Below are 16,846 nucleotides of genomic sequence, written 5' to 3' on the forward strand. Positions count from 1 at the left end.
CAAATACTCATACTGTATTATTATCTGATTATTTGTAAGTGTGAACTTGTGAATTGTATTCAGTTGTGTTAGGCACTAAAACAGCCCAGTGCTTTATAGTCGAACTCTTTTTTTTTTTTAATGTTTGAATAATTAAGATTTCTGTGCCACCCCAGACTGGTTGATGGCCCCTGCCTGGTCAACCCAATGAAAATATCCTGGCTCCACCACATACTACCACTGTTTAAAAGTTTGGGGTCAGTAAAAGAAAAAAATATATTTTTTATTAAGCAATCATTCCAGTCCTCCTAGAATATGCTGACCTAATTGTGTGAATGTAGCATCAAGCAAAAGCAAACGTTTCAGTATCTCACATACTAATATGAATATTAATGAGATCATCTAGGATATCTCAACACTTAAGACTTTTTAAAATATTTTTTGTGTTTTCATCCTAGCAAAGATGAATTAAGGACAAGGTGAGAAGGACAGAGACCAGTGGAAAACGTGTAGATGCAGTTACAGATTTGATTTTTTGCCAGACCTAACTGTTCATAAGGTTTAGTAGTGTTAATCTCTACATTCTGTGTTCTGCTAATCTATATATTCTGCTAATTAATCCTGATTATTCTCTTCACCTTCCTTGAGCTACCCTGAAGTTAAACTTCTTGAATCAGACATGAATCCGGTACCATTACAGCAATGTGCTGTGCATGCTGTGGTTCAAATCCCTGGAGGCAGAGGCCACCAATAGCTCCTCATTTCCCCTGGTGTGCTGGTTGTTTTAGGTCAGAGAGTAGTAGTTTGTAGCATGTTAGAATTTAATCCTTTGAATTTTTAGAACCATTCTGTCTATTGAAATAAAATAAATTGAAATGTGCGTTGAATACAGTGACAGCTTGAAACAAATATAAAAAAAGATTGTGAGTGATGGTTATCTCTATTTCACTGTGCATTTATAGATTTTTTTTTTATTATTATTATTTTTTTTTGCTGGGTTTTTATTTATTTTATTTGGTAACACTTTACAATAAGGTTTCATTAGTTAACATTAGTTAGCTACTTTAGTTAACATGAGCTACAGCATTTACTAATACATTATTAAATTCAAATGTTGTATTGGTTAACATTATTGGTAACAATTTACATTAGTTAACATGAACTAATAATGAACTGCACTTATACAGCATTTATTAATCTTTGTTAATGGTAATTTCAGCATTTACTAATACATTATTAAAATCTTGTTAACATTAGTTAATGCACTGTGGACTAACATGAACAAACAATGAACAACAGTTTCATTAACATTAACGAAGATTAGTAACAAATAGATAAACAGTACAATAAATACAGTAACAAATGTATTGCTCATGTTAGTTAATACATTAACTAATGTTTAACTAATGAACCTTATTGTAAAGTGTTACCACATTATTTAATGCACTGTAAATAACATGAACAAACAGTGAACAGCTGGATTATTATAAACTAACATTAACAAAGATTAAAGGATTAGTTCACTTCAGAATTCAAATTGCCTGATAATTTACTCACCTCAATGCCATCCAAGATGTTTATGTCTGTCTTTCTTTCTTCAGTCGAAAATAAACTGTTTTTTTTTTTTTTTTTTTGAGGAAACCATTCCAGGATTTTTCTCCTTATAGTGGACTTTCAGTGCAGCTTTAAAGGGCTCTGCATGATCCCAGATGAGGAATAAGGGTCTTATCTAGGGAAACAATCATTCATTTAAAAAAATCTAAAAAAAATATATATATATATATATATATATATTTTTTTTTTTTTTAAATAAAAAAAATTATATACTTTTTAACGACAAATACTTGTCTTGCACTGCTCTGCGATCCGCCACGCATCACATTGGAAAGGTCACGTGTGACGTAGGCGGAAGAACCACAGTAGGGTGGAAAAACTTCATCTCATTATCTCCTCCAACTTTAAAACCGTCTGACAATGTTTTTTTTTTTTGTTTTGTTTTTTTTTGTTTTTTTTTTCTAATGGGCATTTGGCTTAGTCTTTGCACGTTCACTTTGTAGACACTGGATCGGTACTTTCACCTACGTCACGTGTGACCTTTCTAACGTGATTACGTCATGCTTGGCAGATCACAGAGCAGTGCAAGATGGGCATTTGTGATAAAAAAAAAAAAAATAGTATATACATTTTTATTTATTTTTTTAGAAAATGACCGATCGTTTTGCTAGATAAGACCCTTATTCCTTGTCTGGGATCGTGTAGAGCGCTTTGAAGCTGCACTGAAACTGCAGTTTGGACCTTCAACCCGTTGTACCTCATTGAACTCCACTATATGGAGAAAAATCCTGGAATGTTTTCCTCAAAAACCTTAATTTCTTTTTGACTGAAGAAAGAAAGACATGAACATCTTGGATGACATTGGGGTGAGTAAATTATCAGGAAATTTTAAATCAGAAGTGAACTAATCCTTTAATAAATACTGTAAGAAATGTATTGCTCATTGTTAGTTTGTTAATGAATTAACTAATGTTAATAAATGAGACCTTACTGTAAAGTTACCTTTTTTCAAAAAAACTTTATGGGTGAGCAGGGATGTTTGTATCACTTTTTGGTTTTTGTTAATTTATTCCCCCAAAAAAATTAACCTAAAGTTTGGAAAATTACCTGAACACTATTGTATACAATTGTAACTATGTGGAATATTATCAATTGTAACTATGTGGAATATTATCAATTTAATGAAAAAAGAAGCTGTGATTAATTATATTTTATAATGTGAATAATTACTGTATATTTTAGCATTTGTCTGCATAGAAACAAACCTGTATATATCTTAAGATTGTGCAGGTTGTGCTTTATTAATGGTATCAGACTATTAAAATTCGTTAAATTCATCCAAAAAGAAAGACTCTCTCCTTTGTTGTGGGAGGAGGTGGTGGATTGAATTATGTGTCCACATACAGCCTGTGAGTGAGTTACAAATTGTATATTTATTGAGTGTTCCACTTATCATAGCTCTCACTTTACAATTGAAATAATGTAATAATGAAATGTATTTGGTAGTTCTATTATATCTCAAATCTATCTTTCTCAATGACCCGCTGGAGCACACATAGCACATGCATCCCAAGAGACGATCTCAGTTGCTTGCTGTCTTATTAACCAGTCTCCATTCAGGACCCCCGCTCACCACCCCCATTAACTCAGTCAAGGTCAATCCACCAAATCTACTGCTCCACAGATGAGGACCAGGCCAGCACACTGATAACTGACCTGCCCCTTTCCGTCCGGGTCAGCGGTGTTGAGCGGAAAGGTCGTCTGCAGGCTGAAGCCGAAACGCTTAACAAATGAACTTGGCCCGCTGATGTTGGGGGTTCCGCCACCCTCGTTTACGCCAGCCTGTCCTGAGAGATGGGATTGTGTGATGCCGAGATTGTTTCCTCGATTAGGCAGTGGCAGAAATGGAGAGAAAGAGAGAGCGAGAGAGAGAGATCTGGATCTCTCCCTCTGTCCTCACAGAATCGGCTTCATTCTTCGACCTCTCGGAAAACAATACCCAGCTGTCCCTCTCTACTTTGATCAGCCAAATGAAAGATGCTGGCATTTCTTATGGAGTGGAGATTGCTTATCGATCTATATCAAAATATTCATGTTAATCCTTGGGCAGACCGAGCGTATTTTCAAGCCAGGTTAGCAATCACAGCTAGCCGGTCTGTCTAAGGCAATTGGCAGAGCCATGGAAGATAATCAGACTGGGGTCCAGCAGTCAAATGCACTTTGCTGTTTAAATTTAGACCCCTGACAGTGATGGAGGAGTCCACAGAAAGGTGTTGACAAACCAAATTGTTTGTTCCAGCATTATTTTGCCAGAGATCAAGTCCAGAGTAATGTGGATTTGTTCATTACAGGGGCCGGCTATTGAAAGGGATGGGATACAGAAGAAAAAGGGGGGGGTCACGAGTAGCCCTAGCAATGAGTGTGTTAGTGTGTGTGTGTGTGTGTGTGTGTGCGTGTGACAAGTATGAGATTAAACTGTTTGAAAGGCTAAGGAGGACATGAGCTCACCTCGTTTTGTGCAAAGATTGTTTCGCTTGAAAGGACTCTGAAGATTCAAAGTATGAAATCCACAGACAGATTCTGCAGTGCTTTGGAAATATGTCATGGCAATAAAACAATATGCATTTGAGAGGAACATAAACCTGAAAGTGTTTTATGAAGAGACAAGACAGATTAATAAAAGACTCACTTTTCCAATTCAATAGTACTGAGATTCATCTGGTTCGGGTTAGGCAATTTTGTGCTTAAAAGTTAATGGAAAACAGTTTTCTGGGTTCTCAGTTATGAATAAAAATCATTCAAGATAAACATTTTGTATGAACTTTATCTGTTTAATCAAAGCCAAGTATTATAACTTCACTTGTAGAATTACAAAAATATAAAATCTTTATTTTCAATTTGGCCCCACTTTTCGGGGTTCTCAGAAGCAGAAGTCATCATGGTTGGATAAACTTCTATAGAAACTACAACAAATGTGTGTGTGTGTGTGTGTGTGTGTGTGTGTGTGTGTGTGTGTGTGTTTCCATTTGCTCCAATAGCAAAAAAAAAAAAAAAAAAAAATCACTGATAGACTTTTCTTAAAGAGGAAAAAAATATCTAGAGAATGATTATTGTTGTCAGAAGAGACCAGCGCTATCTCACAACCAATTCATACATATTTTACGAGGTGGCTAATTTGTACGAATTAATACAATTTGTCTAAAATCCAGTGACGGGTAGGTTTAGGGGCGGGGTTATGGTAGGTCATTCGTACGGAAGACACACATTTGAAAAGTCAAATTTGCCAGCACTCCCTCAGCTGTTGTGTTAGAAACTCCCACACACCAGTGTTAACTATTTTTCTGAAAATTCAGTATTCACATCATTTTTCAATGCAGAAGTAAGCTATGTTTTTGTGAATGTGCATGTCCAATTCATTTGCTGCTATAGGTAAATAACTGGGAGAATAACAAAATGCTGTAAACGGTAAAAAAAACAAAACATTTTTTTTTCGCCCACTCTTACTTTAAGAATAAGGTGAATAGTGTTCTACATGTACATTTACTTTAAGTATTTGCTGTTTTCCACCAGCCCGTCCAGCTATTTTGTTCATAGATTACAGTAGATTATGTATCCTGATTTCCTCTCACGAGCTGGATTATGCCCCGCCCTCTAGCTGTGACACACAGCTCACTAAATCTGTCTCAATACGTTAATACTGTCATGCAATTATTGCTCTAAAGAAATCTGTGAAGAACCAGCAGTGCCAGAAAGCAGAAGCTAATCCTACTGAAGGCCAAAGGGTAACAACTAGCGCCATATGGCCGCACACGCGTAATGACGAGCGTCCTGCTTTCAGGTCAATCATACAAAAGTATTAGTGTCAGGTGCGGATTAATGCAGTAATGTTCCTTCACCCTCAGACAAAACACTCACTACCTGATTCTGGCACTTTTCCATGTTAGGCCAATAGTTGTACAGCTGTGTTTACCACTCATGCTAAGTCTAGAGTTCTAAGCCTTCAGACCTGAATTTCGACGCTAAAACCGATGCTGTTGTTGAGCCACTGTTTTTGTTGAAAAGTGAGCTACGGGATTATTTGTGTGATTCGTTTATTTTAAAGCATGCCATTCCAGTTAAACATGATAAACAGTTCACTTAAAGAGCAGTAAAAATCTCCAAGCCGACGCGTGCAGTAGTGTGATATGCCTTATCAGCTAATTAGTAGTCACATTTTTATTTCAGCACTGATAAACATATCCCTTTTAATGCTCAATTTTATAATTACTTTGAGGATTCATATTACAAAACATTAGCATAAATATATTGTAGCAATATACATTTTTGAATTATTGGGATACCTTAAAAGCATACTGCTCTTCCTGCAATATGTCATTAAGCTTCATTTATACTATAGAACTGCAGATTATATATTATTGTATTATAAATCAGCATGTTATAAAGCATATTGCAATTTGTTGCATTATCTCAGTGTATCATATGGCAAACTTAAATTTGCTTCTTAAATCTAAAATAAAACAATAGAGTTTTGCATATATATATATATAGCGAGTCTCAGGAGTGATTGTGTGTAATATGGATATACCCTTGAGATATAGAAAAATGCATATTGTACAGGCAAGTTGTTTCCTGATGTTAATATGGGCGGATGCAAGTGGCATACAGATGGGTATACTCAAGATATTAGGTGTCAACAGCCTGTTTATTTGTCACCTTATGTGCTCAAGTGTACTTTTGCATCTGTGTGTACGTGTCTGTGAATGTGCATGTGTGTTAAGGGTTTGCTGTAAAGGTGAGAGTGAGTCTCAGGAGTGATTGTGTGTGATAACAGATGGATTTGCTTTTGCATACATGTAAATAACACAGTGAGCTATTAACATACCTCTGTACAGATGGTGATCCATAATAAAGAATAAACCGTAAGGCTGCCTTTTTTTTTTTTTTTTTTTTTTTTTAACAAACTTGTGTAGGTTTATATGGGTGTATTTGGTTTAAACAGTGTTGTTCATCGTAATTCGGCATTAATTAAAATATTAATTGAAAATTAGTTGAGTAATATGAAGTATACACTACTAAGTTTAGTGCCTTGGGGAAACTTATGTCTCTTATGCTCATCAAGGCTGAATTTCTTTGATCAAAAATACAATAAAACAATATTGTAAAATATTATTTAAAACAAAATCTATTTAACATATTTTAAAATGTCACGTGATCCTTCAGAAATCATTCTAATATGCTTATTCTTATCAAACAAAAAGTTCACATTTAATGTTAACATTATAAATGTCTTTACTGTCACTTTTGATCAATTTAATGTGTCCTTGCTGAATGGGCAGTATTACAGCTTTTTGGATAGCTTATTGTCTTGTTTGTGGGATAAATACCCTACCTTGTAGTATTTTGTTGTGTGGGTGTGTGTGTGTGTGTGTGAGGATTGCGTGCCAGTGTAAATGAATGCATCTCTTGGTGCATGTGGTATCGCTCCAAAAGCAACGGATGTGAGGAAGAGAGAAGGAGGGAGAGACTGTACTACAGCTGAGCCTTTTCAGCGAACCTACATAGAGCTCACTCTTAACATGTGTCTCTAATGATAACTAAATTATGTGTGCACATCCAGGTGTGTACTGCATATGTTTTAATTCTGATGACATTCAGTCTTGACATACAGTGCAACTCGCAAATGCAAGTCACCATCCCACACCATCCTCATGCGACATGTTCAAATGCCCCTTATGTACCACACATGCTGCACATCCTATGTTTAACCCTCACATATCCCATCAGATACCCCCCTCTCACTATCACAAACACTATGCACATCTTAAACAGTGTTGCATACAACTTATCCTCACATCTCACACACTCCCAGATCACTCTCAGTGTTAAACAAACAATCCTTAAATAGTGACTAATGTAGTAAAAATAAAGATTATTTTTGAAAGGTTAAAACACAGCATCTTTTCTAGGACATTTTCAGAACAACGTAGATAAAATATTACGTAAAAGAAAATGTCCTGAGACACCGGCTTGGAATAAATGATTTTTATTCAATTTGGCATTGTATTTCCTGTGTAGCCTTATTAGATATTCAGATTGGAGGTTTGCCAATGGCTGGCACTGATCTTTCATGTAAATGAATGTTTAACAACATGTTCCAAAAAAGCTTTGAGATGAAGAAAGATACCTCTAGGAAGTGTTGTTCATTAAATGTGTAACTTTTCTTCCACACACTACTAAAAATTCTACAGAGATAGTGAGAAAAGGATTCTCTCTTGCCCTCTCTCTCTCTCTCTCTCTCTCTCTCTCTCTCTCTCTTCTCTCTTCTCTCTTCTCTGACAACATTTGAAGTGAAAATTGGCAGAGTTCTTTACACATTTCCGTGTCTTTTCGCCATTTCCTAAGAATTTCCAGAGTCTTGTGTGATGCCTGCCTCCCAGCTATAGTGCATATGTTAAGAGTTAACCACAAAATACCAAATGCAAGGAAAGATGCGGCTAAATGGCTTGGACGCGGCAAGCTGTCTGAAGTTTACTGACCAAAATGCTGTCTTAAAATTTGATAATACTCTACAATGTGTAATTATGCATAATGTAAGCCTATGCTGAAAAAACAAACAAAAAAAAATCACAAATATTTTATGTGGTTACATGATAAAGGAAAAAGTGTGGCAAGGAGACTTTTTCATAATTTTTAATGTTTTACACAGTTTAAGAAAGTTGTCACAATCTTTTTTTTATGTTTTATCTTCCTAAGTTCAGCATTTGTACTGATAGACTATACTCACTCACTGAGAGTGCACTCAACAGGTATGCGCTCACACACACACACACGCACACACACGTTGGGTTTCCACATTTTATGGGGACATTTCATAGACATAATGGTTTTTATACTGTACAAACTGTACTGTACATTCTAACCCCCTACACTAACCCTACCCCTAAATCTACCCATCACAGAAAATGTTTTGCTATTTTAGATTTTCAAAAAAGATAATTCTGTATGATTTATAAGCTTGCTTCCTAATGGGGACCAAAAAAAAAAAAAAAGTCCCCACAAGGTCAAAATTTACTGGTATTACTATACTTATGGGGACATTTGGTATACTTAATACCAGGACACACACACACAGACACAGGTTTGTTTTGCTATCTTACATAGGCGTAATGGTTTTTATACTGTACAAACTGTACATTCAATCCCCCTACACTACCCCTACCCCTAAACCTACCCATCACAGAAAACATTCTGCATTTTTACATTTTTAATAAAACATTGTTTAGTATGTTTTTAAAGCTATTTTAAATATGAGGACTCATGAAATGTCCTCATATTTCATGGTTACATCATAATACCAGTGTAATACCCATGTCATTATACAAATTTGTGTCTTCATAAATCACAAAAACAAGCACGCGCACACACACACACACACACACACACACACGCGTACACACACACACACGATTTAGCCAAATTATGAGCCTTTAAATTGTGCGGACTTCTTCAAATATCCTAACAAATACATTCACTATGCTTGTAAGGACATTTTCAAAAATGTATTTAAAAAATGAGAAATTTCAGAATCTGTTTTATTTACCAGTATGTGTGGGGCAATGCAATTTATCTTGTATACACATGCATTGAAACTGACAATACTATAAATTGATAAACGTTACATTATGCATTTTGTAGAATTGAAAGTAAAAGATAGAAATAGTTTATAGGTGTATAAAGTCTACACCTGCCCTGAGACCTGTAATGACACACATTATAAATATTACAGATTATTCTGACAATTAGTCACCATAATGTTCCTTTCTAAAGACCTGATTGAACCCTGACATTCAGATCTCCAGATCAGCATTTATTGTACACTGTGTGTGCGTGTGCGTGTGTGTGTATGTGTGCGTATGTAGTGTTATGTGTACTGAGAGAGAGAGAGCTGGCCTCACGCCTCAGAATATGGCTGCCTTTGATATCCAGCAGTTCCGTTTTCAGACCTTATCTGCCTCTATGAAGAATTATATCAGCGTATGAATCTCGAGCTTTAATCATGTTAACCTGCGATAGGACCTTCATTGCATAATGAGTTTATGGGGTTTGTAATAGACCTTGGAGGATTTCTTTCTCCTCTTCCTCTCCTGTACAACGCCTCTTTGGCTTACTTAAAGTGTATTTATTACATGCAGGAAATTCATGTCCCAGTTACACTTAATGTTGTCACATTACTTTACATTAGATAAAAAAAAAAAAAAAAAATGCAATTCTATTTTGTATTTTTACATTATAGATTTTTGTATTTTTACAATGTAAATAATGTTCTATTGTCCCCAATAATTATGTTTTTAGACCATTCCAAGTTTGGTTTTGACGTGACATAAAGCTGTGATATCTAAGTGAGTTGTTTACTTACTTTTTGATTACCCTTCCCATTAATGCCATCATTTTGTTCATTCAGACCGATTTGTGAACACGCACGAGAACAAGAGGCGGGATTTATCGCACAAACCGATCACAGGCAATCATAACCACTCATATCCAAACATAGTGCGATGGAGGCAGTGCCTCCTCTCATGTGACTCTTTCCCATTCATTCTCAATTACCCCCCACCAAACCCACAGCACGCTTTAGGGGATGTGTTAAAACTCAGTGGGCTCAGGGGAGGCTATATATATATATATATATATATATATATATATATATATTATATTATATTATATTATATTATATATTTATATATATATATATTATATTATATTATATATATATATATATGAATTGTACACAGCACTTTACTTTTACTTTTCTTCACTATATATTTATATTAGTGAAGAAAGGAAAAATTAAAGTTAAAGTTCTGTGTACAGTTCAGTGTTAATTACAGTGTGTTGTGGGTAGCGTGTAGAGCAGTGTCTTTGTTGTAGTGTATAGTGTTTCTATTGCTGTGTTTTTATGGTGCAGGTTTTTGTGCGATCAATGAAGTAGTGCATGCTTTTTATTAAACATTTTTAATGTGCCATGGCTCATGGCTGGCAGCATTTCCCGGCTCAGTATGGCTGGCTGGCTTGTGTGTGTGCCATCCATTTGATGCCAGACCTCCTCATTTCCTATCAGTGGTTATTACAGGTGTTTCCGCTGTGTGTGTGTGTGTGTGTGTGTGTGTGTGTGTGTGTTTGGCACCAGTATAGTATTATTGGTAATACTTGAGAAAGGAAACCAATGCAATATCCGTAACTTGTAGTCAAACTGATAAAGGTTTGCAGTGCATTTGATAACTTCCAGGGGAAAAAGTTGTGTCAAAAAAACAACAACAACAAAAACCTTGAAAAGAACTGTTCCAATGAAAGTGATTTAGAGGTATGAAATCACCTGCTCTCATTTGGGACTAGTCTGTGTCATTTATTTTTTATGTTTTACATGTATTTATAAAGTGCTGTTCAGTCTAAACCTCGTCCCAATGTGGGTCTGGGTATGTCTAGCTGAACTGTACAGCTGTTTTAGTCATTTTAGTGGGTCATTTAAGGTGGCCTGGACAGGTATAAGGTGAAATCAGTGTGCTGAGTAATCTTCTAATACATTAAACTCCTTAAGAGTCATTCTAATATATTTGTATCACAATTAAGCAGAAGCAGATTGCGCCAGTCTTATAGAGCAACACTAAGGCATATTGTCATTAGATTAATGCTCCCTCTCTGCGCAACAGTCCTGTTTCTCCCCCCAGTGCCTCTCACTGTGAAATATGTTTAATAAGTGCATAATTATGACATCTGTTAGCCTCATTGTACCTTTCAGTGGCAAGTGAATCACAGGAATAACAGGTTTAAGTACGTGTTAACACTATGATAGCATGTTTAATTGAAATATGACTGGGGAGCAATGAAGATTAAATTAACCCTGAAGATAATCGCCTCACACGAAGATAATTGAGTTGCAATCATCCTCGCTGTGCAATGAAGAATAGCAAATAGAGAAAAGGAGAGAGAGAGAGAGAGAGAGAGAGAGAAAGAGAGCGGTGGTAGCTGGGGGCAATAAATAATCAGGGATTTTTCCATCTGAAATAAACCTGTTTCTTGCTGATAGCAGAACGATAATTTCAGTCGTCAGATTAAAGTGTGATTAATCAAAGCCCTAATCCTGCATTTGAGTGGGAATGAGAATGGCATATGTCTGTTTTATGTAATTATGTTGTGCTGAGAACATCAAGGGCTTTTTGAGATCTCCTCATCATCTTTGCGTTTGAAGATGAGTTATCCGATTGGAAAGGCTAGCAAAATGTTTTCATCTCAATCTCTTGGTGTCTCTCTCTCTTCCTGCTCAAAATCGTGCAAGAGGGCCTGTGTTTTTCATGTAGCATATGGTCCCAACACAAGTGGCCGTGATAGTTGAAAAGAGATTAGAGAGGCACAACAGAATAGCTGATTCTCTATCGGACATTTTTTGTCCACATCTGAAATGAAATGTGGTAACACTTTAAAATAAGGTTCATTAGTTATCATTAGTTAACATTAGTTAATGTATTAACTAACATGAACTAACCACGAGCAATACATTTGTTACTGAATTTACTAATCTTTGTTAACGTTAGTTAATAAAAATCCAGCTGTTTATTGTTTGTTCATGTTAGTTCATAGTGCATTAACTAATGTTAACAAGATTTTAATAATGTATTAGTAAATGTTGAAATTAACATTAACAAAGATTAATAAATTCTGTAGAAGTGCAGTTCATTATAAGTTCGTGTTAACTAATGTAGTTAACTAATGTTAACTAATGAACCTTATTGTAAAGTGTTACCTAAAATGTATCTCATTGTCTCAATATAATCATTAATGTAAAATATCTGCTAAGCTTTTAGCATGTGTGTTCTTGCACCAATCCATGATCCAATATCACTCTTCCAATCTCTTTATAACCACAGAGTTAATATTTCTGGGCAGATTCAAGACATAGACACACCATTTAAACAAGTGCTGTTGTGGATGGAAGATGTATAATTTGTTTTTTGGCTTTTTAGTTTGATTCCCATTTAAGAGATTTGTCTTATGTCAGTTTGTATATTACAGTGCAAATGGCTATCAATAGCAGTGTTTCTGCATTTGCTAAGAACTAAGAATTTTTTTGTTAGTAAATGCTCAGTGTACAAATCCTGGAGAGACCAGCATTCGCTATTTACAATTTGTCAACACTTTACAATAAAGTTTAATTTGGTAATGATAGTTAATGCATTAGGTGTCATGAACTTACAATTTCCACAACATTTATTAATCTGGGTAAATTTTTAAATACACTATTGTACATTGCTAATCCATGTTCAATCATACTTCATTTAAGGGATAGTTCACAAAAATAAATAAATAATTTCATGTTATAAAATGATCATGTCTCTTAAGAAGATTTCTATTAAAGCTCTCGATTTCTATTAAAGTTTTGGGTGAAAGGAAATTCAATGGAAGGACAGAAATCTTTTAGGTTTTATTAAAAATATCTTCACAGGTGTGAATAATTGATTTTCATTTTCTATTTTTCATCATTAGTTAATGATATCCAATGCATTAAATAACATAAATTGAACCTTAAAATGCTACCCATTATCTTACACCCCTGACAACATGACACATCTCTTGCAAGCATTAGCGTTTTGAGTGAACAAATTAGATTCCTCAGGCAAGATGCTAATAATATATATAAATAAGCTGGGGGCAGAAAAATCATTTTTAAAAGGTCGAAGGTCATACTTTATGGGCTAACACACAACTATGAATGAGTTAAAGGGCTCACACACATTCAGCAGTTCTTTATATAATCAGTGTATAGTCAAGAGGCTGTTTCATATATCTGTGAGAGAGATAAAACAGTTGCAGCAGTAAGCCGGCTCATCTTTTACTATTCAGCGGGTCACATTTTCACAGCCTGTCTCTCTGCCTCATGCATTAATTAGCAATATTGATTGTCTGGACCTTTCTGTGGAGATTAAAATCATAAACACTCTCAGGACCAAGGACACCACCTGAGTGTCAAAACTCATAATCCCTGAGAGTCTGATAAGGCCTTACAGATATGCAATGCACATCACATATATCCATAGACATAATACGAGCAGAGTAGGAGTAGGAAATGAGGACTGGCACTCTCTCTCTCTCTCTCTCTCTCTCTCTTCTCTCTCTCTCTCTCTCTCTCTCTCTCTCTCTCTCTCTCTCTCTCTCTCTCTCTCTCTCTCTCTCTCACGCACACACACACACACACACACACACACACACACACACACACACACACACACAAATGGAAAAGAGGGGAGTTATCAGTGAATCGACTGCCTGCTATTGATGTGAATGTCATTATCTGAAGATTGGCTCTGAATTAGAAGAATGGCCACTCCAAGCCCATGTCCTCTGGGCTGAGCTGCATGTGGAAGACATTAGAGTGCTGTCATTAAGCCAGGCTGACCAGGTCAAGACTGTTTCTCTGCACACTCAACATGCTCTAATTGACTGAATGGCTGGATTGTTTAAAAATGTCTTCTTATAAGGACATCTTACATAAATAAATAATTATGTTGATAATGTATACATAAATTATGCTAATTAAGAAATTATATTAATTATTAAATATACACTACCATTCAAAAGTTAATACTTTTATTCAGCCAGAAAAAAAATAAAAAAAATAAAAAAAAATTGAACAAAATGTTACAACAGATTTCTATTTCAAATAAATTCTGTTCTTTTGAACTTTATATTCATCAAAGAATCCTGAAAAATATGTATCATGGTTTCCACAAAAATATTAAGCAGCACAATTGTTTTCAACATTGATGGTAATTGGAAATGTTTCTTGAGCAGCAAATCAGCATATTAGAATGATTTCTGAAGGATCATGTGACACTGACTGTTGAAAATTCAGCTTCGCCATCACAGGAATACATTTCAAAATGTATTTTAATAGAAAACTGTTATTTGAAATCATAATAATATATCACAATATTAATGTTTTACTGTATTTTTGATCAAATAAATTTTGCCTTGGTTAGCATAAGATACTTTCTTTCAAAAACATTTTAAAAAATCTTACTGACCTCAACCTTTTGAACAGTAGTGTATATGTGACCCTGGACCACAAAACCAGTTATAAGTCGCGCAGGTATATTTGTAGCAATAGCCAACCATACATTGTATGGGTCAAAATTATCGATTTTTCTTTTATGCCAAAAATCATTAGGATATTAAGTAAAGATCATGTTCCATGAAGATTTTTTAAAAATTTCCTACCATAAATATATCAAAAATGTATTTTTGTGAGTGGATATGCTTTGCTAAGGGCTTCATTTGGACAAATTTAAAGGCGATTTTTCTTAATATTTTGATTTTTTGCACCCTCAGAGTCTAGATTTTCAAATAGTTGTATCTCGACAAAATATTGTCCTATCCTAACAAACCTTACATCAATGGAAGGCTTATTTATTCAGCTTTCAGATTATGTATACATCTCAATTTAAAAAAAATATATATATATATCCTTATGACTGGTTTTGTGGTCCAGGGTCACATATTATGAAATGCCAAATTATAATAATAAAACCCTAAATTGTTCATTTAATTTAATTATATTAAATAATAAATTATAGTAATAAAAATACTAGTTAGCAACTACCAGAAGAAAGTTGGCCAAGGTAATACCATATATGATACAGTAATTTACATGTATATAACTGTAAAATACAGTTAAAGTATCGTAAATGAGTTCTTCTTGTTGGCATTTTCAATGTCTTATTTGTTCTCACAGAAAACATTATGAAATGCATCAGTCCGTGGTGCATTTCTTGAGAGACAGAAAGCTGTCAGAAAGTTGTGTTTGTACCTTAATACCTCATCTAAGATGGTGCACAGTCATAAAACCAGTCCAAACATTCCCATGTCACCATGGCACCCTGGCATATACACACTTCTGTGTGTGCTTTTTTGAAGTTGCTCCCTCGGGGAGGATTCACTGCTCTGCGTGGAAGTGTCCGCCAAGAAGCTGCAAAGACCAGCCCTGTTCCCAGGAGCGAGGCCTGTAAGGCAGTACAGACACTGCCACACTCTCCCCTTGAAGGCTGGGAACCAGAAAGATAGCAGCAAATCAGTGTTTGTTCAGCCTCTCCGCAAATATCCCGTGTGCAGATTAGTAGGGGTTTCAGGAAATAGCACCGCGTCCACACTCTGAACACAGAACGGTGGCTGTCCGTGACTCTCCAGAGTGCTTGCGCTAAACACGCTAATAAATTTAACATGTCCGGCTTTGTTTTGGTTTCATTAGAGCTAATCTCCAGTGCAGAACAGAGAGTGTGTTTACTCTACAGGCACTGATTGATGGCTATAGCTGGCTTGCTCTTCTCTTTGCATTTCCATAACTATAATGAATGAAAGACCCACATTGTTAGAGGCAGAAAAACAACCGTGAATTAGCAAATATAAAAGTTATCATATGCAGTTGGCCAGATAGGCAGTCACAAAAGCTACTGTGACCTGTCCTAGTGACATGTACAGGAAGAATTGCATTCTCTTGTTTTTCTGGCTTTCATTTATCTCTTATATGTTGTTATTCATGTCAATCATTTGTGTGTGATACTGGCACAGAGAACTTTGTACTTCATGATCACTGTCACAAGGCTGTCACTATTTATTTATTTATTTATTTATTTATTTATTTGAAAATGTAAACATGCAGAAAGTTTTCTGTCAAGGTAATAAGGTTAGGGGCTAGGAAATCTCATTAGCTCAGTATAAAAACCATTACGCCTATATGTCCTCATATGATAGGAATACCCGTGCGTGCGTGCGCATTTTTGTGATTTATGAGGACACAAATTTGTACAATGACGTGGGTATTACACTGGTATTACGACGTAACCATGAAATATTAGGACATTTCATGAGTCCTCATATTTTAAATAGCTTTAAAAACATACTAAACAATGTTTTATTAAAAATGTAAAAATGCAGAGTGCTTTCTGTGATGGGTAGGTTTAGGGGTAGGGGTAGTGTAGGGGGATTGAATGTATAGTTTGTACAGTATAAAAACCATTGCGCCTATGGAATGTCCTCACTTTGATAGCAAAACAAACCTGTGTCTGTGTGTGAGAGAGAGTGAGCGAGTGAGTGAGTGAGTGAGTGAGTGAGTAAATGAAATTTTAGTCATACTTTGGTCAGGTGTATGACTCCATGTCAGTAATTTTGACCTCAAAGCTGTAAATACTGATATGTAATGCACTGAGTATATATGTACTGAAGGGCCTGTCAGTTTTAGTGTTATATAAACTGTTTTAAATGACTA

Source organism: Ctenopharyngodon idella, chromosome 7 (genome assembly GCF_019924925.1).
Source record: "Ctenopharyngodon idella isolate HZGC_01 chromosome 7, HZGC01, whole genome shotgun sequence".
NCBI classification, from domain to species: Eukaryota; Metazoa; Chordata; class Actinopteri; order Cypriniformes; family Xenocyprididae; genus Ctenopharyngodon; species Ctenopharyngodon idella.